The sequence below is a fragment of the Sorex araneus genome, chromosome X, assembly GCF_027595985.1.
Source record: "Sorex araneus isolate mSorAra2 chromosome X, mSorAra2.pri, whole genome shotgun sequence".
Taxonomy (NCBI): Eukaryota; Metazoa; Chordata; class Mammalia; order Eulipotyphla; family Soricidae; genus Sorex; species Sorex araneus.
The window spans coordinates 204,619,724-204,643,114 of NC_073313.1; the positions used below are offsets into that span (position 1 = coordinate 204,619,724).

Below are 23,391 nucleotides of genomic sequence, written 5' to 3' on the forward strand. Positions count from 1 at the left end.
CAAAAAAGATATTTCAGAGGGGCTGGAGCGATAGCACAGCGGGTAGGGCGTTTGCCTTGCACTCGGCCGACCCGGATTCGAATCCCAGCATCCCATATGGTCCCCTGAGCACCGCCAGGAGTAATTCCTGAGTGTAGAACCAGGAGTAACCCCTGTGCATCGCCGGGTGTGACCCAAAAAGCAAAAAAAAAAAAAGATATTTCAGAGAGTTTATAATGGAAAGCTGTCTTCTATGCCTTACCTTGGTCCCTTCCACCAGAAACAATGATTTTTAATTCTTTCAAATTTTTTATGTCTTGGGTACTGAGAATCAAAATCAAAATTTTAAAAATGATTTCTGTCATATATCTAAATAGTTTGCTTCTCTAACTTATTGAGAACTCTAAGTTCTTCTCTAACTTCTTCATATTTTATGACTAAGAAGTCATAAAATATGAAGCTCTGCATGGATTGATACTTAATCTTCCCTTTCTCTTACTTCTTCCAGTGTTTATATTTGTGTTTCAAATTTTGTTGATTACCTTTTAAACTTAATTATATAAAAACTTATTTTTGTGTCATTGACTTTAGATATTATCTCTATGAGGGCTCCTGACATGAAGAAAACCAACAAGCTGAAAGATAATGAGAAGACAAATAGAGAAACTGACCCTGGATAAAATAGAATTAATTCTGAGACAAGAACAATATATTCAAACTCCACTGCAAACCTTTTTGTTCTTCTCTGAGCTGCTGGGGGTTTTGTTTTCATTTTTTCTGTCTGATACATCTGCATGTATGCCTCCTTCCATTATTTTAGAGCTTAATTTTTAAATATAATACATATACAGAAGGAGACACAAAAAGATGTCACTCACTTATCAGAAAGTAAAGGTACCATCCCTGTAAATTAAGAACAGAACATGGTCAGAACACAAGACATTCTATCATGTTCCTTCCTAATCCCAACTCTCCCACCACCTCCCTAAGGATAAGAATTCTTTTGGTTTGCGTGGAAAATACTTTCTTGATTTCCTTATCATTATGATGCATTTCTAGACATTATAGTTGTAGTGTGCCTCTTTTTATTAGGATTTGTCAGGTTTATATAATTGAAGTCATGTCTTATGTAGCTTTGGGGTCTTGCTTCTTTTTTTCAACACTATTTGTGAGATGCATCTATGTTTTAAAGGTAAATGTGCTCCATTCATTTTCATGTCTGTGTAAATTCCAAATAGGGCTATGTCATAATTTATTTGACTGTCCTACTTTTGATGGACATAAATGAATTATTGCAAATTTGAGGCTATTTTGGAACTCACCATAAAGATGGCATATGTCTCAGTGTATGTACATACATTTTTGCTAACCATCTATTTAAGATTAGAATTGTAGGGTCCAATGGGGCACATCTCTTCACTTTAACAAAGATGTTTTCCAAAGTGACTGTACCAATTTCACTACACCAGAGATAAAAGAAAACTCCCACTCTTCTACATCCTCAAATCTTGCTGTTATTGGCCTTCTGCATGTTGGTACTCTGATGATATATAGTAGCATTTATCTGAGATTATAACTAATATGTTGCTGATTAATAATGATATTGCACACATTTTATGTGATTAGTGGACAGTTTAAATATCTTCTTTTGTAGTATGCCCATTGTTAATTGAGTTTACTTTTTCCTTTTAATTTGAAGACATTTATATATAGTGTTAGCTATATGTGTTGCAAATATATTCCCCTTTAGGTGGATAAGGCAATCTCTTATAGGTCCTCTTGAGGGAAAAATAGTATACAATTAGCATAGTACGACTTTCAATACCTCCCCTCTTTTTGTTTGTGTCTGTTTTGGAGCCACACCCAGAAGTGCTCAGAGGTAACTCCTACCTCTGAACTCCGGAATCACTCCTGGCAAGCTCAGGGTGCCATATGGGATGCGAGGGGTGGAATCCTGGTTGGGCGCATGCAAGGCAAGTGCTCTACCTGTTGTACTATCTCTCTGGCCCTCCTTTACTTTTGAATTCATGTTTTGGGAAGAGAGGGGTGGCCTCCTTAGCTGTGCTGTGGAACCTGGGGACTAACTCGAGCTGGGAATACTCAGTCCAGTTGAGCATGAGGGACTCTGCAGTGCCAGAGAGAGAAGTTGGGGCCTTGCATATGCAAGGCATGTACCTCAGTTGTTTTTCAAATGTCCGGTTAAGAAACTCCAAGGTCCTAAAGATATTTTGCCTTAGAATCCTCTGTAAAAGGTTTGGTTTTCTTTTTTTTTTTTTTTTAATTTCACATTTAGGTCTTCAACCCACCCAGAATTAATGCGGTAAAAGTTAATGTTTGTGTTTTCTATGTGGATATTCAGTGATCTCAGCCCCATTTAATGAAACTGCAATCCTCTTTCTATTGCTCTACTTAGATCAATCAAAGGTTTGTGGGCCTGTGTTCGATTGTTTGTTCTGTACCACTAATCTATTGGTTTCCCTTGTCTGAAATACCCTATCTTTGTAATCAGCCTTTATATACAGCAGAGAAAGTCTTCTAATATTGTTTCTCTTCCTCAAGTGACCTTGAATTAACCTAGACTTTTTGCCTCTTACAGAATAAAATGTTCAACTTCTGAAAAACATTGTGGGAGTTTTTTTTTAATCATCGGGAAGGTGTCTTTGTTTTGTTGGTTTGGGGTCACACTTGGCAGTACTCAGGGGTTGCTCCTGGCTCTGTGCTCAGGGATCACTCCTTATGGGACTCAGGGGACAATATATGGCGCTAGGAATCAAACCCAAGTCAACTGTGTGCAAGACCAGCTTTTTAACCCCTGTGTTATCTCTCTGTCCTGTATCTGTGGTCCTTGTGAATGACATGGAAAATTTAAAAATCTTAATGTCCTAATTTGCCTTTCTCTGAAAAAGTTCTGTTTTGTTTGTGAGGGAATGATCTCCTAGGCAGTGCTGGGGGCCTCCAGGTGGTGCTCAGAAACCGTGTGTTAGGTTTTATTTGGGATGGAGGAGGGGGTGGGCACATGTGACAATGCACATGGATCTGCACTCAGAAATTACTCCTGACAGTGCTCAGGGGACCATATGGGGTGCTGGGGATTGAACCAGGTCAGCTGCATGCAAAGCAAATGTCCTACATACAGTAATATTTCTCCAGTTCCACCTTTATTCTACACTTCTTTGGGGTTTTCTGTTTGTTTGTTTGTTTGTTTTGCTTTTCTTTTGGGGGCCACACCTGGCGATACATAGGGGTTACTCCTGGCTCTGCATTCATGAATTACTCCTGGCAATGCTCGAGGGACCATATGGATGCTGGAATCAAACCGAGGTTGGTTGCGTGCAAGGCAAACGCCCTACCTGCTGTGCTATCACTCCAGCCCCCTATTCTACATTTTTGAATTTGGTTAGAATTACTCAAAATACCTCTTATAATACTTTTAACATTATAAAATTTCTAAGGTCCTCTTGTTTATTTGTGACTATGATCATTTGTGTTCTTCCTTACCCTGATGAATCTTGTCATGTTAACCAATTTGATTAGTCTTTTAAGGGAAATGGCTTTTTTTTTAATTTTTTAAAAAAATTTATTGAATCACAATGAGATAGTTACAAGCTTTCATGTTTGGGTTACAATCTTACAATGATCAAACACCCATCCCTCCACCAGTGCACATTCCCCACCACCAATATCCCAGGTATACCCCCTCTTTCCCACCTTTCCCCTGCCTCTATGGCAGACAATATTCCCCATACTCTCTCTACTTTTGGGCATTATAGCTTGCAACACAGACACTGAGATGTCATCATGTTTGGTCCATTATCTACTTTAGGCATGCATTTCCCATCCCAACTGGTTCCTCCAGTCATCATTTTCTTAGTGATCCCTTCTCTATTCCATCTGCCTTCTACTCTCCACTCATGAAGCAGTCTTCCAGCTATGGGGAAATCCCCCCTGGCCCTTGTATCTACTGTTAAGGGAAATGGTTTTTGATTTTTTAATTACCTACTTGTTTTCTAACTCACTAACTTCTAATCTTAAACTCATGTCATTTATTTTATAAAATTTGTTTTTATTTTCTTGGACGTTAGGTCTTCCTTTCCAAAATAATCATTAAAGCTATTATTTTCCTACTAAATATGAAATTAGCAACAAAATACAAATATTTTTTTTTACTTAAAGAAATATTTTATTGAACCACCGTGAAAACAAGAAAAAAAAATACAAAGCTTTCAGGTTTAAGTCACAGTCAAATACTGATTAAACCACCATCCCTTCACCAGTGCACCCATTCCACCACCAAGAACCCCAATACACCCCCCTCCCACCCCACCCCCCATCTAAGTAGCTAATGATATTCCCATTATTCTGTATATATATTGAGTACATTTCATATTTCCATACAGGACTCACTATTATTGATTGGAAATTTTCCCCAACAATCAGGCCTGCTGAATAGGCAACATCTAATAATTTCTCTTCACTGGTAAGAGTGAAGGCTTTGAGTCTTTTGGGTCTTTTGGGTTTCTAATATTTTAGCTCAGTTCACAGTCAAAATGCATGGCTCAAGCATCCGCTCTGGTGCCAAAATGGGTTAGGAGACCTCAGGATCACAGTCAATAGGCGCGGAGGCTCTGCTTCTCGTGCCACGGCTCTTGGTTCATCTCTGGGCGGAAGGCGCGCCGGGAATGCCCCCCCTCCCAGGACCACCTACAGGCTACGTCACTAAAGAAAGTCCTACCTCCTGGTGGAGGGGTCTTCGAGGGTGGCTCTCACCGAGTGGCTGCTGCCGCTGCCGCCATTTTCGCTCAGAAAAATGGGGGTGGAGAGGGAGAAAAATCCCTCCCTGGGCTGCACGAGGTTGTAGCTCAGTTCACAGTCAAAATGCATGGCTCAAGCATCCGCTCTGGTGCCAAAATGGGTTAGGAGACCTCAGGATCACAGTCAATAGGCGCGGAGGCTCTGCTTCTCGTGCCGCGGCTCTCGGTTCATCCAATACAAGTATTCTTACATTTAGTCCAAATAGTCTTCAAAGACCAGTGAGATAGTACAGGGGGTAAGGCACCTGTCTTGCATGCAGTCAATCCAGGTTTGATACCCAGCACCACACAGTTTCTGAAATAAGACCAGGAACAATCCCTGAGCACACAGCCAGGAGTAGCCCCTACACACCATTTGATGTAGCCCAGATCCTACACCCTCAAATTGTTTTTAAATATTTTCAAATCATACCTTGTTTGACTCATGGGATTTCTGGAAGTTTATATGTTAATTCTGAACTGCACAAGGGATTTTTTTTCTTATCCCTTTCCAGTTTATTTCTACCTTTATTTTATCATGACCAGAGAACAAACTCAGTATGATTTCAAGACCTCATATTTGTTGGTACTCTATGGTGCAAGGTAGGAGTTTTGTGGGTACAAATTTTCCAAAGTATTATGTACAACTTTAAAATGAGGTGTGTAGGGGCTGGAGCAATAGTGCAGTGGGTAAGGCATTTGCTTTGCACATGGCCAACTCAGGTTCAATTACAGGCATCTCATAAGGTCCCCCAAGCCCAACAGGAGTGATCCATAAGCACAATGCCAGAAGTAAATCTGAGCACCGCTGGGTATGACCCAAAACTAAAACAACAACTACAAAAATGAGGTGTAATCTTCCAATGTTAGGAATGTGGTTCAGTGGTAGAGAATATGCCTCTTATGTGTAAGGCTCTGGCCTGGAGCCATAGCACAGTGCATTTGCCTTGCAGGTGGCTGACCCAGGTTTGATTCCATCGTCCCTCTTGGAGAGCCCGGCAAGCTACCGAGAGTATCCCACCCACACGGCAGAGCCTGGCAAGCTACCCATGGTGTATTGGATTTGTCAAAAAACAGTAACAATAAGTCTCACAATGGAGACATTAATGGTGCCTGCTCGAGCAAATCGATGAATGGGACACCAGTGCATTTCATCCCATATCTCTGACCTTTGTTCTGGAATTCATTTCATTCTGCCCAAAGAGCACACTATATTGTTTCTCTTAGTGTGACTTTGCTGCTATAAGTTTTCATTTAACTCAAAATAGCCTAATTTCACCCAAATTCCTGAAACCTGAATTCTTTATTTTTTCTCTTTGGTCACACACAGCGATGCACAGGAGCTACTCCTGGCTCATGCACTCAGGAATTACTCCTAGCGGTGCTTGGGGGACCAAAACCTGAAATCTTGAAGGTCATAAGTCTGTTTTTGATAAGTCTTAAATTCTATAGTGGCACTTAAATCCTCTAAAACTTTATGAAGAACTTCCCATTGTCTTATAGTTTTCATTGTATTTGCTTAAAGATCAGCTATAAGTCAAATTGATGTTCCTTTTAAGGTAATCTTCCTTTTTCCCTACTTTTCAGAATTTTTTCTTTTTTTCCTTTTTTATTGAATCACTGTGAGATAGACCCTTAAAAGCTGTTCATGATTGGATTTCAGTCATACGGTATTCCAACACCCACCCTCCACCAGTGCACATTTCCCAACACCAGTGTCCCAGGTGGTTTCTAACAGTTTTACTATATTGTGGCTCTCATTCATGATTTTTTTACTTTCTGGGTTAGCATTTTATGACATGAATTTTATTAGAAAAAAATTAAACATGATTTGAGGCTCGGGATAATATTCCTTTCCTCCATAAAGCAGTAAAATTTTCTGCAAGCTTGAATAAATCAGGACTTCTTCGGCCCAGCTTGTGGGCCTAGGATGGTTCAAATTGACCTGCACTTTCTATGAGAGCATTCTGCCTATTTCAGGTTTACAGTGGAGCTCCTTGCAAGGAGTGTGTGTTGGGGGGGAGGGGAGTATGTGTGTGTGTGTGTGTGTGTGTGTGTGTGTGTGTGTGTTTAAGACTATTTTATCTCCTTGACCCCATTCTACTTAGACTTAGCTACCTCTTCTCAGACTGCAAGTATCCCCTAGAATAAAAGTGCCTCAGATGTGAACTTTTCTCTGAGATTTTTGCTTTCTTCTTGGTTTAATATTTCTTCATTCTCTTTCTAGCTATCCAGCATATATTCTAAAATTTGTCACCATTATTCAAGGAGAAAGCAGTTCAAAGAGGCCAGTTCTTTATTACTAGGAACACGTGTCTTCTGTCCATTTTCTTCCCCCAAAGTGTTGAAATTCTCTTCCCTTGATAACTTCCTTTCCATTCCCTTCCATTATTTTAACTTTATTTATGCCACATGAGTGACTGACCCAGCGTCTCACTCATACAATGCATTTTAGTTTTTCTTTGCTATAAGATTTTAGTGAGATTTGGGCCTGGAATGATAGTACAGCGGGTAGGGAATTTGCCCTGCATGCTGCTGACCTGGTTCAATTCCCAGCATCCCATATGGTCCCCCAGAGCACCGCCAGGAGTGATTCCTGAGTGCAGAGCCAGGAGTAACCCCTGAGCATTGCCGGGTGTGACTCAAAAAGCAAAAAAAAAAAAAAAAAAAAAAATTAGTGAGATCTTAAGAAATAGAAGATATGGGGCTGGAGTGATAGCACAGTGGGTAGGGGTTTGCCTTGCACGCGGCCGACCCAGGTTCGAATCCCAGCATCCCATATGGTCCCCCTGAGCACCACCAGGCGTGATTCCTGAGTGCATGAGCCAGGAGTGACCCCTGTGCATCGCTGGGTGTGACCCAAAAAAGCAAAAAAAAAAAAAAGAAAAGAAATAGAAGATATAACTATATACCTGCTATAGATTCCATGTTATTTAGTGAAAATTATTTTAAGTAAATTATTTATAAATATTGATACCTTGATTATTATTGCAACAATATCTTTTATAATTGATACATGGTTCACATATTATTTACCTTTTTTTAAGAAATTATTTAGTCATCACAAAATACAAAGTTATTTATGATTGGGTTTCAGGAATACAATGTTCCAGCACCACTCCCTTCACCAGTGTTTACATCCCTCCACTAGTGTCCCCAGTTTCTCTCTCACCCACCACCTGCCTCTCTAATTTCACATTTTTTAAATAAATTGTTCGCACTGTAGTACTGATAAAGTGTTTCATACATAACACTTTATCACCTTTCAGCACCCCTTCTTTCTCCCTTTGACCATTTCTCTCCACCCCTCTTGTTTTTTTTTTAATTTTTTATTGAGTCACCATGTGGAAAGTTACAAAGTTTTCAGGTTTAAGTCTCAGTTATACAATGCTCGAACACCCATCCCTTCACCAGTGCACATATTCCACCACCAAGAATCCCAGTATAGCTCCACCCCGCACCCCCACACCCCTAGCCTCCCCCATGCCCCTAGCCCCCCCACCCTTAGCCCCCCCGCCTGTGTAACTAATAAATTTCACTTTACTTTCACTTTGATTGCATTCAATATTTCAACAAAACTCACTATTATTGTTTGGAGAGTCTCTCCCCTAAAGTCGGACCTGCTGAAAAGGAAGCATTAGATAATTTGTTTTCCATTGCTGAGAATGAAGAGGTATGAGGTCGAGTGACCACACTTAGCGGCCTCTCGGTTTTGAGTTTCTGTATTTTAGTATTTTAGTAACTAAGTCCAGAGAGATATCTGCCAGAAGTTGCATCATTGCCAACTTGTACCTCTCAGTTACATTATATTCCACATATGAGTGCAATCTTTCTATGTCTGTCTCTTTCTTTCTGACTCATTTCACTCAACATGATACTTTCCATTCAACATGATACTTTACATGTTGATCCACTTATATGCAAATTTCTTGACTTCATCTTTTCTAACAGCTGTATAGTATTCCATTGTGTAGATGTACCAAAGTTTCATTTTTTTTAGTTTTTATTTTGACCAGTTGATCATATTTTATTTTTTTAAATTAATAGTTTCTTTTTAATTAGTGAGTCAACATGAGGGTACAGTTACAGATTTATACATTTTTGTGCTCATGTTTCTCCCTTACAAAGTTTGATAACCCATCCCTTCACCAGTGCCCATTCTCCACCACCAATAAACCCAACATCCCTCCCCCCCTCCCCAGTCCCGTCTCCCCCCACCCCACACTGCCACTATGGCAGGGTATTCCCTTTTGTTCTCTCTCTCTGATTAGGTGTTGTGGTTTGCAATAAAGGTGTTGAGTGGCCATTGTGTTCAGTCTCTAGTCTATATTCGGCCCGCATCATCTTTCCCCCACATGACCTCCAACCACATTTTACTTGGTGTTCCCTTCTCTGAGTTGCCCAGAATGAGAGACCAGCCTCCAAGCCATGGAGACAACCTCCTGGTACTTATTTCTACTATTCTTGGGTGCTAGTCTTATAGTCTATTGTTCTATATTCCACAGATGAGTGCAATCTTTCTATGTCTGTCTCTCTCTTTCTGACTCATTTCACTTAGCATGATACTTTCCATGCTGATCCACTTATATGCAAACGTCATGACCTCATTCTTTCTAACAGCTGCATAGTATTCCATTGTATAGATGTACCAAAGTTTCTTCAACCAGTCATCTGTTCTAGGGCACTTGGGTTTTTTCCAGATTCTGGCTATTGTAAACAGTGCTGCAATGAACGTATAAGTGCAGATGTCATTTCGACTATACTTTTTGGCTTTTCTGGGATATATTCCTAGCAGTGGTATTGCTGAGTCAAATGGGAGCTCAACCTCTAGTTTTTTGAGAATCGTCCATATTGTTTTCCAAATGGGCTGAACTAGCCGGCATTCCCACCAGCAGTGTAGAAGGGTCCCTTTCTCCCCACATCCTCTCCAACAGCGGTTGCTTTTGTTCTTTTGGATGTGTGCTAGCCTCTGTGGTGTGAGTCTCTCCACCCCTCTTGTAATGCTCTCTTCCCTGTATTATCTGCATCCTTCTCCCCATAGCAAGCTTCCTACTAAAGACCAGTTCTTATGTTCTTCATTTCTATTGCCTTTGGACATTTGCTATCTCCCCCTCATTCATCACCCCTTTAGTTCAGAATATAGGAATAAATTTTTATTAAGAATAATTTGTTCCCTGCCTCATGACTAATTTTCAAATATTACTCTTTCGGTGAGGGAGGAAATTGGGCCACACCCATCAGTGCTCAGGCCCTACTTCTGGTTCTGTGCTCTGGGTTCACTCCTGACAGGATTTAGGGGACCATATGGTATTCCAGGGATCAAACCCAGATTGGGTGCATGCAAGGCAAATTCCTCATCTGCTATAGTATCCCTCTGGACCCTGGATACTATTGTTGAACTGGAGAAATAATGCAAAGGTCTGTGTGAATACTTTGCATGTAGGGTGCTCTGGTTTGATCCCTGGCATTGCGTGTTTCCTCAAACACCAACCCGTGCCCCCCCGCACCAAAGAAAAAGCAGTAAAAAAAATACCATTATTGATGTAAGAGTTTGCAACATAGAAGGGGATATAGGACTCATATATAGATATTTGGAGTAGCAAATATCAGAGTAAGTAAGGTCATAGGAGGGAACAAAGACTGTCTGATAAAAGAATCAGTCCTTAACCAGAATCTTGAAGATTGGGTGGGAAGAGCAGAGGACAGAGGTAAGAGAGTGAAATTACCTCTACAGCTAGCCCATGGTGGGAACAAGACAAAAAAAACTTCCAGCTCCTCTCGGGGCCCTGGTTTGCCACAGGACAATCAGGGGTGTTTTAGAAGAGCCCAATAAGGCCAAAGCAGCAGGGAGATCTGGGTCCTGTCTGGTTTGGTGCAAACACAGAACATAAATTCAAGGTGAAACCAGGAAGCTGGTTGTGGAAAACTTTGCTGTGCAAGAATTTTTTACTTTTTTGAACATTGTGTGATTGTAACCCAAACATGAAAGCTTGTAACTATCTCACGGTGATTCAATAAAATTTTTTTAAAAAAAGAAGAATTTTTTTACTTTGTTTACTAAACAACAGTGTGACAGTGATACTAAACAACAAGAAGCTACTAGGGATTTGGTTCAGAGAAAGACCATGAGCAGAACTGGGATTCCAGGAGAGCTTACAATAAGACAGTGTGTGACGGGAAGTGAGGCAACTTGTTAAAAGACTCATGTAATAGCTCTGCAAAGGTAATGAAAGCTAGCATAATAGGAGGAGACTAGAAAAGGGAGTAAAATCAGTACATCTGAAAAAAAAAAACATATATATACGTGTGTGTATATATGTATACATATATATACATATATATAGTTTAAATATTGGATGGTGAGGGCTTGGGAAGGAAGAAACTGAGGAGGCTAAATTAAAGATCACCCCATACAGAAGAAATAGGTTGAGTTTTGGAATTTACCTGCAATGGGCTAACTAGGTGACAAGACAGACACTTAACTTCCTGTGGCAGCCTATTACAACTCAGCAGTAAAAGAAAAGAGAAAGATAATTCAAAGGAAGCACAAGATTGGCTCCGTTTATTAGAAAGCAGACAACCAGAGGCTGAAGAGAGGTTTAGAAGAATTATGATTCACTGAATTAGACTGGAGAAATGACATTTTTATGTTAATGTGATAGGGGAGGTTTAAAAGTTAAAAATTAGTGTAGGAGGGACCCTCTGCTCCTAAAGACTATAATCCCAGAGGTTTTCTAACCCATTTTGGCACCCAGAGCAGCTTCTTACAGAAATTCTTCTAGACTGTGAGCTGTGCTACAACTGCGTGCCACCCGGGGATGGATTTTTCCTCTCCACCCTGTTTTTCTGCGTGGAAAATGGTGGCGGCAGCAACATCCAAGGGGGGAGAGCCACCATCTAAGACTCCCAACCCAGTGGTATGAATTTTGCAGTTTTGCGGCTTATAGGCGATCATGGGAAGTGGGCGTTACCGGCACGCCCTTGGCCCAGATAAGATCCGGAGCTACAGAACGCGAAACGGACCTTCTGCTCCTAAAGACTATGATCCTTTCTTACAGAAATGCATCTAGACTGTGAACTGAGCTAAAATATCAGAAATCCAAAACCGAGCTCATAGAGTCTTCATTTTCAGCAATGAAAAGAATGATGCCTTTTCAGCAGGCCTGATTGTTGGGGAAAATTCCAAACAATAATAGTGAGTTCTCTATTGAAATATTGAATGTATTCAAAGTATAGAGAGAATAAAGTGAAGATCATTAGCTACTTAGGTGGGGGCTGGATGGGAGGGGGTATTTTGGGGTTCTTGGTGATGGAACATGTGCACTCGTGTGAAGGGACGGGGGTTCAATCATATGACTGAGACTTAAACCTGAAAGCTTTGTATTTTTTTTTTCACAGTGACTCAAATAAAAACTTAAAAAAAAATAGTGTAAGAACTAACTTCAGGGGGCTGGAGCAATAGCACAGCGGGTAGGGCGTTTGCCTTGCACGCAGCCGACCCGGGTTCGATTCCCAGCATCCCATATGGTCCCCTGAGCACCGCCAGGGGTAATTCCTGAGTGCAGAGCCAGGAGCAACCCCTGTGCATCGCCGGGTGTGACCCAAAAAGCAAAAAAAAAAAAAAAAAAAAGAACTAACTTCAGATATCTATTAATCATTAAGGGAGTCATTAGCTTATGTTGTTTTTAAACACTGCTTAAGAAAGGAACTGTTATATATCTCTGTTACATATCCCATTGCAGTCATACTCCCAAAGTTCTGAAAGTATTCATAATATGAATGCATAGGAATTGCCTTTTGGATCTTGGGATTTTATTTTTCTGTTTGATTTGGTTTGGAGGCCATGCTCAGCAGTGCTCATGGCTTACTCCTAGCTCAGCACTCAGAGATCAGTCCAGACAGGACTCAAGGAACCATATGGAGTACCAGGGATAAAACCCAGGAGAGCTACATTGAAAGCACCCTGCCTGCTGTACTACCTCTCCAGTCCCAAGAATTGCTTTTTTAAAAATAACATATGGTGTGCTTTTTTAATGTAGCTATATTGAATTATATTTGTCTTCATAAATCAAATAAGTATGAAGTTGTTATTTTAAAGGGATATTGAGATATTTTCTCTTGACTATTTTCTTACTTGTATCCATACGATATTGTGAATATATATGGTATTCACAATACCATATATAATCACATCTGGAGGTTTGAATCATTTGCTTCATAGAGTAACTCTCAATAAAATCTCAATGAACTAGTTATTGATCAGGTAATTGCCTATGTGACTGACCTGATTGTCAGCCACAATTGTCAAGCTGCTAGCTGTGTATTAAAAACAATTAGGACAATTTTTACTGTAGTACCCAGACAAATCAGCTTTTTAGTATACTGAATTTATGGTAAAGCAAAAATAGGATTTTGTGCATTTACATTTTATGCACATGAACCAATGACAGCTTATAAATAAAATAGGTGGTTGGAGTCTATAATTGTTTAGGTGGGTAACACCATTCACTTTTGTGACCCTCTAGTGCTTACTGTCCTCCAAACCAGCCTCTTGGTCAATGACATCAAAGAATGCTAGTCCTTTGAGTCACCCAGAATGCTTTCTTCATTCACACCCTCTGGTTTTACGGGTCATGTATTATCCAAGCAAAAAGAAGAGAATGAAAATAAAACAACATCAAAAGTTTTGATGCCACTCACCCTTCTATGTTGAAAGCAAATTGACAATTAACATGCCCATGACAGCCTTGGATAGTTAGATATTACTGACCAAAGCAGCCTATGGAAGATAAAAATGACAAATTAACACAACACACAAACACACACACAATCATACACAGGCCCTATTTTAGAATAATAAGAAGTCCTACTTGTGACAAAAAGTCCAATGACTTTCTACAAGGGTCACAAAGTGAATCAATAATGAAGTCAATACAAGAAGCTGACTCAGGGTGTTGGGTTCTCTGTACTAAACTGTTGGGTTTTCCAGTGATGTCATAACATCTAGGATCAGCCTTATTTGTACACACAAGACAATTTGCTTAGACAGCAATGTTCTTCTCTCAAAAGGAATGTCCATAACAAGTCTCCCAACACTCAACATAACACCACGCACAGTGTCTTTAAGAATTCTAAGGCCAGAATCAGAGAGATAATACAGTAGGTAAAGCCCTTGCCTTGTACATGCATGACCTGGATTTGTTCTCCAGCATCCCATATGGTACCCCAAGCACCAGTAGGAATGATCCCTGAGCACAGAACCAGGACTAAACCCTGAGATCGCTAGGTGTTCCCCACTACCCACCCTCCCCCACCCAAAGCCAAAAAAGAATTCTAGAGAGATAGTACAGGTACAGCATGTAGGAAGCTTATTTTGCACAAGAACAACCTGGGTTCAATTCCCAGCACTCCTTCTGCCCAGAACAGTGGTCCTCTTCAGTTCTGCCAGGAGTGATCCCTGAGCACAGAACCAAAAATAGGCCCTCAGCACTGCCAGTTGTGACCTAAAAGAAAAAGGAGAAGGATGAAAGAAGAAGAGTCTAGGGCGAGCAAGTTAGTACAGGGATTGAGGTACTTGTCTTGACCCCTAGTCAATATCCAATGCTACCTAAGCACCACTAGGAGTGATCCCCAAGCAAAGAACCTGGAGTGGTCGCCAAGCATGGTCAGCTGGGATTCAAAAAAAAAAAAAGCAAAAACCTACAGAAAAGAATTTTGTAACTATAGTTTGAAGACACCTAAAGCCATTTTAAAAATCAAGATATATAATGAAAACTGGTGTTCTCCTGTGTAATCACTAGCCCAGTTATATTAATAAGATACAAAGCATAATACAAGAAGTACAGAGAGATAATAAAGAAGCACACATCCTGAATCCATTCATGGCACTGCCAGGTGTGCCACTCTCCCCCTAACAGAAGGAAAGCATAAAGGGAAAACCCAAAAAGGTTTATGTTACCTGATGTCAGACTCAGAGGACTGAATAGTCAGATCTAATCTAGGTATACCAAAACACAAAAATGCAAATTCATGTTCTTCCTAGGAACCAGTAAGCCTGCAATTCACAGTCCTTTTAGGAATGCTGATAGTAAAATGGTGATCTGCCTGGGGCTAAAGTCATCAAAAGGCAGTTTTCATGTGAAATATGCTGCTGCTTTCATCTAATTTTTATCTGAGAAGTGAGTATGCACCCAGCACTGCTTTATTCCTGTTGCACCATTTAATCTTCACATTAACCTATGAGGTAAATGTTATCATCATCATTAGTAGTACCTTTAGAGAAAGTTCAGGTGTAAAATGATTGGTTCAGAGGCAGGTCCAAGAACCCATAATTTGGCAATTTTGAAGAGCTGAGCCATAAGTCATGAGCAGTGGGGCTCCAGGGTACTCTCTCATCGCTGTTCTGCATTGCTGTGCATACTTGCAATCTTAAGAAGGGCCCAGAGAGGGTTTGGCAGTGCCTAGATCAAGGAAGCAGAATAGATTACCAAAGGCCCAGTAGAGACAGGTTTGGGAAGAAACTTGAAGCATTCAGACAATGATTGCTTTATAAATTATGAAGTGATTGGATGTCTTGAGGCATGTGGAATAGTTTAGACAAAGTTTAGCCAAGAAATGTCTGATTTCTTAGTGAAAATTTACCAGGCAATGGAGAAACTGGTGGTTAAATTCTCTGTTGAGGCCAACATAGCTATGTCTTGAACTGTCATTTGTACATAAAATTATTGCCTTCTACCCTTTCCTTGCCATCAACAATTTCATCATAATTAATTTCCTCAAATGAATTAACTTCTTTTGTTGTTATTGTTTTTGACCAGACCTAGTGGTGTTCAGGGGTTATACCTCATTCTGCACTCATGAATTATTCCTGGTGATTCTCAGTGGGATGCCAGGAATCAAATCCAGGTTGGCTACATGCAAAGCAAATTCCCAACCCACTGTACTCTTACTTCAGCACAAAGGAATTAACTTTTAAGAGTGAGTTCTATAGGATGGAATATCCCTACACACAACCTCAAATGTACGATCATCTAATCTTTGATAAGGGAGCAAGAGATGTGAAGTGGAGCAAGGAAAGCCTCTTTAACAAATGGTGCTGGCACAACTGGACAACCACGTGTAAAAGAATGGGCTTAGACCTCGACCTGACACCATGCACAAAAGTCAGATCAAAATGGATTAAAGACCTCAAGATCAGACCACAAACCATACGGTACATTGAAGACAAGGTCGGCAAAACCCTCCACGATATTGAAGATAAAGGTATCTTCAAAGATGATACGGAACTAAGCAATCTAGTAAAAACAGAGATCAACAAATGGGCTACATTAAACTAAAAAGCTTCTGCACCGCAAAAGATACAGTGACCAAAATACAAAGACTATCTACAGAATGGGAAAGGATATTTACACAATACCCATCAGATAAGGGGTTGATATCAATGGTGTATAAAGCACTGGTTGAACTCTACAAGAAGAAAACATCCAACCCCATCAAAAAATGGGGCAAGGAAATGAACAGAAACCTTCCCAAGGAAGAGATATGAATGGCCAAAAGGCACATGAAAAAGTGCTCTGCATCACTAATCATCAGAGAGATGCAGATCAAAACAACCATGAGATACCACCTCACACCACAGAGACTGGCCCACATCCAAAAGAACAAAAGCAACCACTGTTAGAGAGGATGTGGGGAGAAAGGGACACTTCTACACTGCTGGTGGGAATGCCGATTGGTTCAGCCCTTTTGGAAAACAATATGGACGATTCTCAAAAAAACTAGAGGTTGAGCTCCCATTTGACCCAGCAATACCACTTCTGGGAATATATCCCAGAGGAGCAAAATAGTATAGTCGAAATGACATCTGCACTTATATGTTCATTGCAGCACTGTTTACAATAGCCAGAATCTGGAAAAAACCCAAGTGCCCTAGAACAGATGACTGGTTGAAGAAACTTTGGTACATCTATACAATGGAATACTATGCAGCTGTTAGAAAAAATGAGGTCATGACGTTTGCATATAAGTGGATCAGCATGGAAAGTATCATGCTAAGTGAAATGAGTCAGAAAGAGAGAGACAGACATAGAAAGATTGCACTCATCTGTAGAATATAGAATAATAGACTAGGAGTCTAACACCCAAGAATAGTAGAAATAAATACTAGGAGGTTGACTCCATGGCTTGGAGGCTGGTCTCTCATTCTGGGCAACTCAGAGAAGGGAACACCAAGTAAAATGTGGTTGGAGGTCATGCGGGGGAGGGGTGACGCATGCCGAATGTAGACTAGAGACCGAACACAATGGCCGCTCAACACCTTTATTGCAAACCACAACACCTAATCAGAGAGAGAGAGAACGAAAGGGAATACCCTGTCATAGTGGCAGTTTGGGGTGGGGGGGAGATGGGACTGGGGAGGGTGGGAGGGATGCTGGGTTTGCTGGTGGTGGAGAATGGGCACTGGTGAAGGGATGGGTTCTCGAACTTTGTATGGGGGAAACATGAGCACAAAAAAGTATAAATCTGTAACTGTACCCTCACGGTGATTCACTAATTAAAAATAAAAAATGAATAAATTTTAAAAAGAAAGAAAATAAAAGAGTGAGTTCTAAAATAACAAGCAAGAAAACAGGTTTGTTTGGATCAATGGGCAGTAGAAAATCTAGGGCAGGTAGTGGAAGCAACGGAGTAGTCCAAAGCCCAAAGGCAGCTTATGAGCCAAGGAAAATGGTAAGGAGCAGGAAAACTCTGACACAAAGTTCTCCAACTATCAGTTCTGGCTAAGGTTTTGGCTACTACATCTTCAACCAAAACACCCTGTCCAGAGCCCAGAAGATAAGATACAGTTTAGGGTGTGACCCAGCTTCTATTGCCCACATGACCTTGTGAGTCGCTCACCAAGTATAGCCCTCGAGGTTTCCAGCATCAGTGGGGTGGCCCAGGGAACCCACGGCATCACAGGGTCTGAGTAGCACTGCATCCTCAAACTCTAGTGTTAAAACTATTTGGCCAAATATCACCAGGAGTAACCCAGATATTCCTGAGAACTGCCTTGGAAGACCCCCTCCCCAAAAAAGAGAAACCCACTAAGATAGCCAACCCTTTTGTTGTTTGTTGGTTTTGGACCACACTTGGTGGTGCTCAGGACTTACACCTGGCTCTGCACCCAGGGATCACTCCTGGCAGGCTCGGGGGAACATACGAGGTGCCAGGGATTAAACCTATGTCAGTCACATGCAAGGCAAGCACCCTATCACTGTACTATCACTGCATCCCCATAATATGCAATTCTTGTATAAATGTAAATATAAATTAACAGTTTTTATTTTATAAAATCTTATTAGAAATAGTATGCAATTCTTAGGTCACATAACTTTTAGCTAACAATCACTTCTGCTTTAATTCACAGTGTTCAGACTATACAAAGTAATCAAAAATATTGCTCATCAGCCTTAACCCACAGTTATCCATATGTAGGTAGTAAAGTTAATGGTATCAACTTTCTTAACCATCAATATGCAGAAGTTTTTTTTTTTTGCTTTTTGGGTGACACCCAGCAATGCACAGGGGTCACTCCTGGCTCATGCACTCAGGAATCACCCCTGGCAGTGCTCAGGGGACCATATGGGATGCTGGGATTTGAACCCAGGTCGGCAGCGTGCAAGGCAAACGCCCTACCTGCTGTGCTATCACTCCAGCCCCAATATGCAGAAGTTGTTCTTAATCTTGACCATGCAGGGAAATGGTACTTCTCAAGAGTAACAGTTGACAAACCACAGTTCTTAGATCAAATCAGGCCTCAGCCTCTTTTTTTTTTATTAGTGAATTACCGTGATGTACAGTTACAAACTTAGAAACTTTCATGTTTGCATTTCAGTCATACAGTGATCGTTTACCCATCCCTCCACCAGTGCCCATTCTCCTCCACCAATGATCCCAGTATCCCTCTCACCACCCCCACCCCATTCCCCACCACCCCACCCTGCCTCTGAGGCAGAGCATTCCCTTTTGTTCTCTCTCCTTTCAGGTGTTGTAGTTTGCAATAGAGGTATTGAGTGGCCTTCTTGTTCGGTCTATGGTCTACTTTCAGCACACATCTTTCAACCCGAATGGGTCCTTCCAACATCCTCTACTTGGTGCCCCCTTCTCTATCTCAGCTGCATTTTCCCCCAGCATGTGAGGCCAGTTTCTAAGCTGTGCGGCAAATCTCCTGGTCCTTATCTCCACTACTCTTGGGTACTAGTCTCCCATTCTGTTACTTTATATTCCATAAATGAGTGCAATCTTTCTGTCTGTCTCTCTCTTTCTGACTCATTTCACTTGACATGATACTTTCCATGTTGATCCACTAATATGCAAATTTCATGACTTCATCTTTTCTAACAGCTGCATAGTATTCCATTGTGTAGATGTACCAAGTTTCTTTAACCCGTCATTTGTTTTTGGACACTCCAGTTTTTTCCAGATTTTGGCTATTGTAAACAGTGCTGCAATGAACATACAAATGCAGATGTATGTTCTATACATACTTTTACATACATACATCATTTCTACTATACCTTTTTGTCTCTCTGGGATATATTCCCAGGAGTGGTATTGCTGGGTCAAATGGGAGCTTAATTTCTAATTTTTTGAGAATTGTTCATATTGTTTTCCAAAGTCAGCATTCCCACCAGCAGTGAAGGAGAGTCCCTTTCTCCCCACATCCACGCCAACACTGGTTGCTTTGTTCTTTTGGATGTGGGCCAGTCTCTGTGGAGTGAGATGATATCTCATTGTAGTTTTAATCTGCATCTCCCTGATGATTAGTGACGTGCCTCAGATAATCAAGTGCCTCGGAATCAGCTTAACAAAGGAGGTAAAGGACTAGTACAAAGAAAAGTACAAAAAGCTACTTCAAGAAATAAAGGAGGACACGAGGAAATGGAAAGATATCCCCTGCTCATGGATTGGGAGAATTAACATTGTCAAAATGGCAATACTCCCCAAAGCATTGTACGCATTCAATGTGATCCCTGTGAGGATACCCATGACATTCTTCAAATAAATAGAGCAAACATTCCTGCAATTCATATGGAACAATAAGCCCCCACAAATAGCTAAAGCAACTCTTGGGAAAAGAATATGGGAGGACTCACCCTCCCCAACCTCAATCTCTACTACAAAGCAGTAATAATTAAAACAGTATGGTACTGGAACAAAGTCAGCCTCTTATTTTAGATCAAGTTTCACTGGAACATGAGCCTTTTTTTCCACACACAGCCTATGGCAACTCTCTCACGATATCTGTGATGTTCTCGAGTCATGACAAGTATCTAATACCCCGCTAACTCTGAAAATTTACTCTCTGGTCCTTGCCATCAGAACCCTCTGGAAACCTGTTGAAACAGGACTTTGTCTGGGCCCATCCAGTCTTAGCAGAGCAGAACCTCTGGAAAGAGGCAAGGGAAAGTCAATACTGGAGTGATCTTATGCACACAAAAAGTAAGCAACTCTCATATGTCAGATATAAGGAAACATAATAGTGGAAAAACATATTCTCAAAGGAAACAAGAGGACTGGTCTTCAGTAGGAGGCATACCACTTGGGGGAGGGATATTAGGACAAGAAAGGGAGCACCACAACAGCCGTTGAGGGAGGTGTTGAGGAAGGAAGAGAGAGATCTGAATAGTGTTATGTTATGCATGAAACCCTGTTACCCTCTTGGCAAAATACTGTAAACTACAGTGTCAAAAGTGTTTATGTTCTGATTTTTCAAGTGCCTCTCATAGAGGCAGGCGGGTGAGTGGGAGGAAAATGAGTGGAGCATTGGTAGAAGAAAGTGGGCACTGGTGAAGGAATTGGTGTTGAAGTGTATTCCTGAAACCCAATCATAAATAACTTTGCAATTCATGGTGATTTCGAATAAAGTAATTGATGGTCTTTTGTAAGTCTTTACCACTTATGTTAATATGCAAGAGTTTAGCACTAAATGAACTAAAAACAGTGTAGGAAATATTAGAGAGGGGTAGATTAGAACGCAAGTCATGGAGGCTGGAAAGATAGTGCAGGCTTAAGGCACTTGCCTTGGATCTCACCACAGTGCCCAGTTCAAATCTTCAGCACCACCTGTGGTTCCCTGAACACCACGAGGGGTCACTCCTGAGCACAGATCCAGGAATAGTCCCTGAGCCCCAGCAGATGTGTGCTTATTTTATAAGCTCTGAAGTATTTATTTTAAGTACTTAATGCACCATCTCAAGTGACAGAAATTTCCTTTCCCACCTTCTTTTTTCATACCCCTCTCTGAATTCAGTCTTTTTCTCTATTTCTCCATCCCTCAGTTCTTTCTTCCATTCTATGGGACAGATCTAGAGCTAAAAACTAAATAATCACTACATTCAAACGACGACAAAGACTAAAGATCTCATTCAGAACAAGTTGCAGCATAATCTCAAAGTTATAAAGAAAGTCATGGAAAGGGAAAAATGTTTACATTTTTATTGTAGAAATGTACATCTAATTAAATATTGTCTTCAATCTGTAAAAATTAATAGGAACAGACTAAATTGATCCCTTAAATAGAAACTTACTTTTGAATTACCTCATAAATCCAGCTTAATAGTACTTATAACACTGATGTGTTGTTATATATGTTTATATTTATTTATGCAAAGCAGGTAGGGCATTTGCCTTGCACGCGGCCACCCCAGGTTCAATTCCCCCATCCCTATCGGAGAGCCCGGCAAGCTACCTAGAGTATCCCACCCGCACAGCAGAGCCTGGCAAGCTACCCGTGGTGTATTCAATATGCCCAAAACAGTAACAACAAGTCTCACAATGGAGACATTACTGGTGCTGGTATAGCAAATCGATGAACAACGGGATGACAGTGCTACAGTGCATACTATAAATATTTATATATTTATATTTACAACTATGATGTGTTCTTATTCCTATTACTAAAAGTAATATTTGGGTGCTGGAGTGATAGTGCAGTGGTAGGGCTTTTGCCTTGCACACAGCCAACCTGGATTCCATCCCTGGCATCCCAGATGGGTCCCCATGCTCCACCAGGAGTAAGTAATTCCTGAGTGCAGAGCCAGGATTAACCGCTGAGCGTCACCAGATGAGGCCCTAAAAACAAACAAAAAAGAAAGAATTCTCCCCAATCTTTCTCCTGTTCTTCCCCTGTCCGCCACTCTCTCTCCTATTCTTGTGTTGTCTAAGGAGCCTGACACTCAGAGTCCCTTCCACCCTGATCCTCCTGCTCATAGTAGTCTTTTGCTCAATTAATAATACTTTCATCTTTTGCTCCGCCGAGATGTGACCTGAGAGGCCGCACATGTGCGGCCTCTCCATTGCTGGATGACCATGATCCCAGAGGCCAGCTAAACTACTTTTGGTACCAGCAACTTCTTGCAGAAATGTCTCTAGACTGTGAACTAAGCCACAGCCCCTTGCCGCCCAGGAGGGGAAAGGTTTTTCTCTCTCAGCTTTTCCTTTCCAGGGGGAAAAGCGTGGCAATCGCCATCTTATAAGGACCATTAAAGAGAAGTATGAGCTTGCAATGATGCAATTTCTGGCAGAAATTTCCCTGGACTTAGTTACTAAAATACTAAAAGTCAGAAATCCAAAACCGCGCCACCACGACCTCATGTCTCTTCATTCTCAGCAATGGAAAACAAGTTATCAAATGCTTCCTTTTCAGCAGGTCTGATTTTGGGGGGGAAACTCCAAACAATAATAGTGAGTTTTTTTGTGGAAATATTGACTGTAATCAAAGTAGAGAGAAAGTAAAGTGAAAATTATCAGCTACACAGGTGGGGAGGTTGGAAGGGAGGTATACTGGGGTTCTTGGTGGTGGAATATGTGCACTGGTGAAAGGATGGGTGTTCAACCATTGTATAACTGAGACTTAAGCCTAAATGCTTTGTAACTTTTCACTTGGTGAGTCAATAAAAAATAAATTTATAAAAAAAATAATAAATAATGCTCTCATCTTTGGCAGGGTGGCAGGATTGGGATGTCTCAATCTTTTTCTGCCACTTTATCCCTACACTTCTACACATTCTGTCTGGTTCCAGTCAGAGAGACTCCACGGATTCCATCTACAGGACATAGTGGTGGAGTCATCTAACTCAGATCTTTAACTACAGACAGCCTCTGGCACTCCTCAGCTCCTCGTTTTCCTCCTCCCTCTGCTCACCTGTTAAGTTTGCTGCTTTCCTCCTAGGCCTTTTCTTCTCTTAAACACATTGACACCATACCACGGCTGGAGGCCCACACTTCAAAGTGATTTAATTAACACAAATTGTGACAATGTACTAAACTATCTCTTACACATTTCCTGAGGGTTAGGTATTTGGGCCATACCCAGCATGCTCAGAGGCTGCTGACTGACTCTGTGCTTAGGAATTACTCCTTACCATGTTCTAGGTATCATATGCTGTGCAGGGAGATTGAATCTGGGTTAGTGGCAAGAAAGGCAAGTGCCTAACCCACTTTGCTATCTTTCTAGTGCCTCCTGCATATTCTGGAAAATATTTTCAAATGAGGATAAAGAATTCTTCTCTGGGGTACATTTGATTAAACAACAGGTTTATGATGCTGGGAATCGAACCTGGGTCGGCCCCGTGCAAGG

The 23,391-nt window shown here is 41.0% G+C and overlaps 1 protein-coding gene across 1 annotated transcript in view; it reads left to right on the top strand.

The window, feature by feature from the left end:
* Positions 1-644, top strand: part of MYO3B (myosin IIIB) — a 460,143-nt gene extending 459,499 nt beyond the window's left edge. The window contains exon 39 of the mRNA XM_055121066.1: positions 571-644. The gene's annotated coding sequence lies outside the window, so the exon portion shown is untranslated. The remainder of the gene's footprint in view (positions 1-570) is intronic.
* Positions 645-23,391: the final 22,747 nt, after the last annotated feature.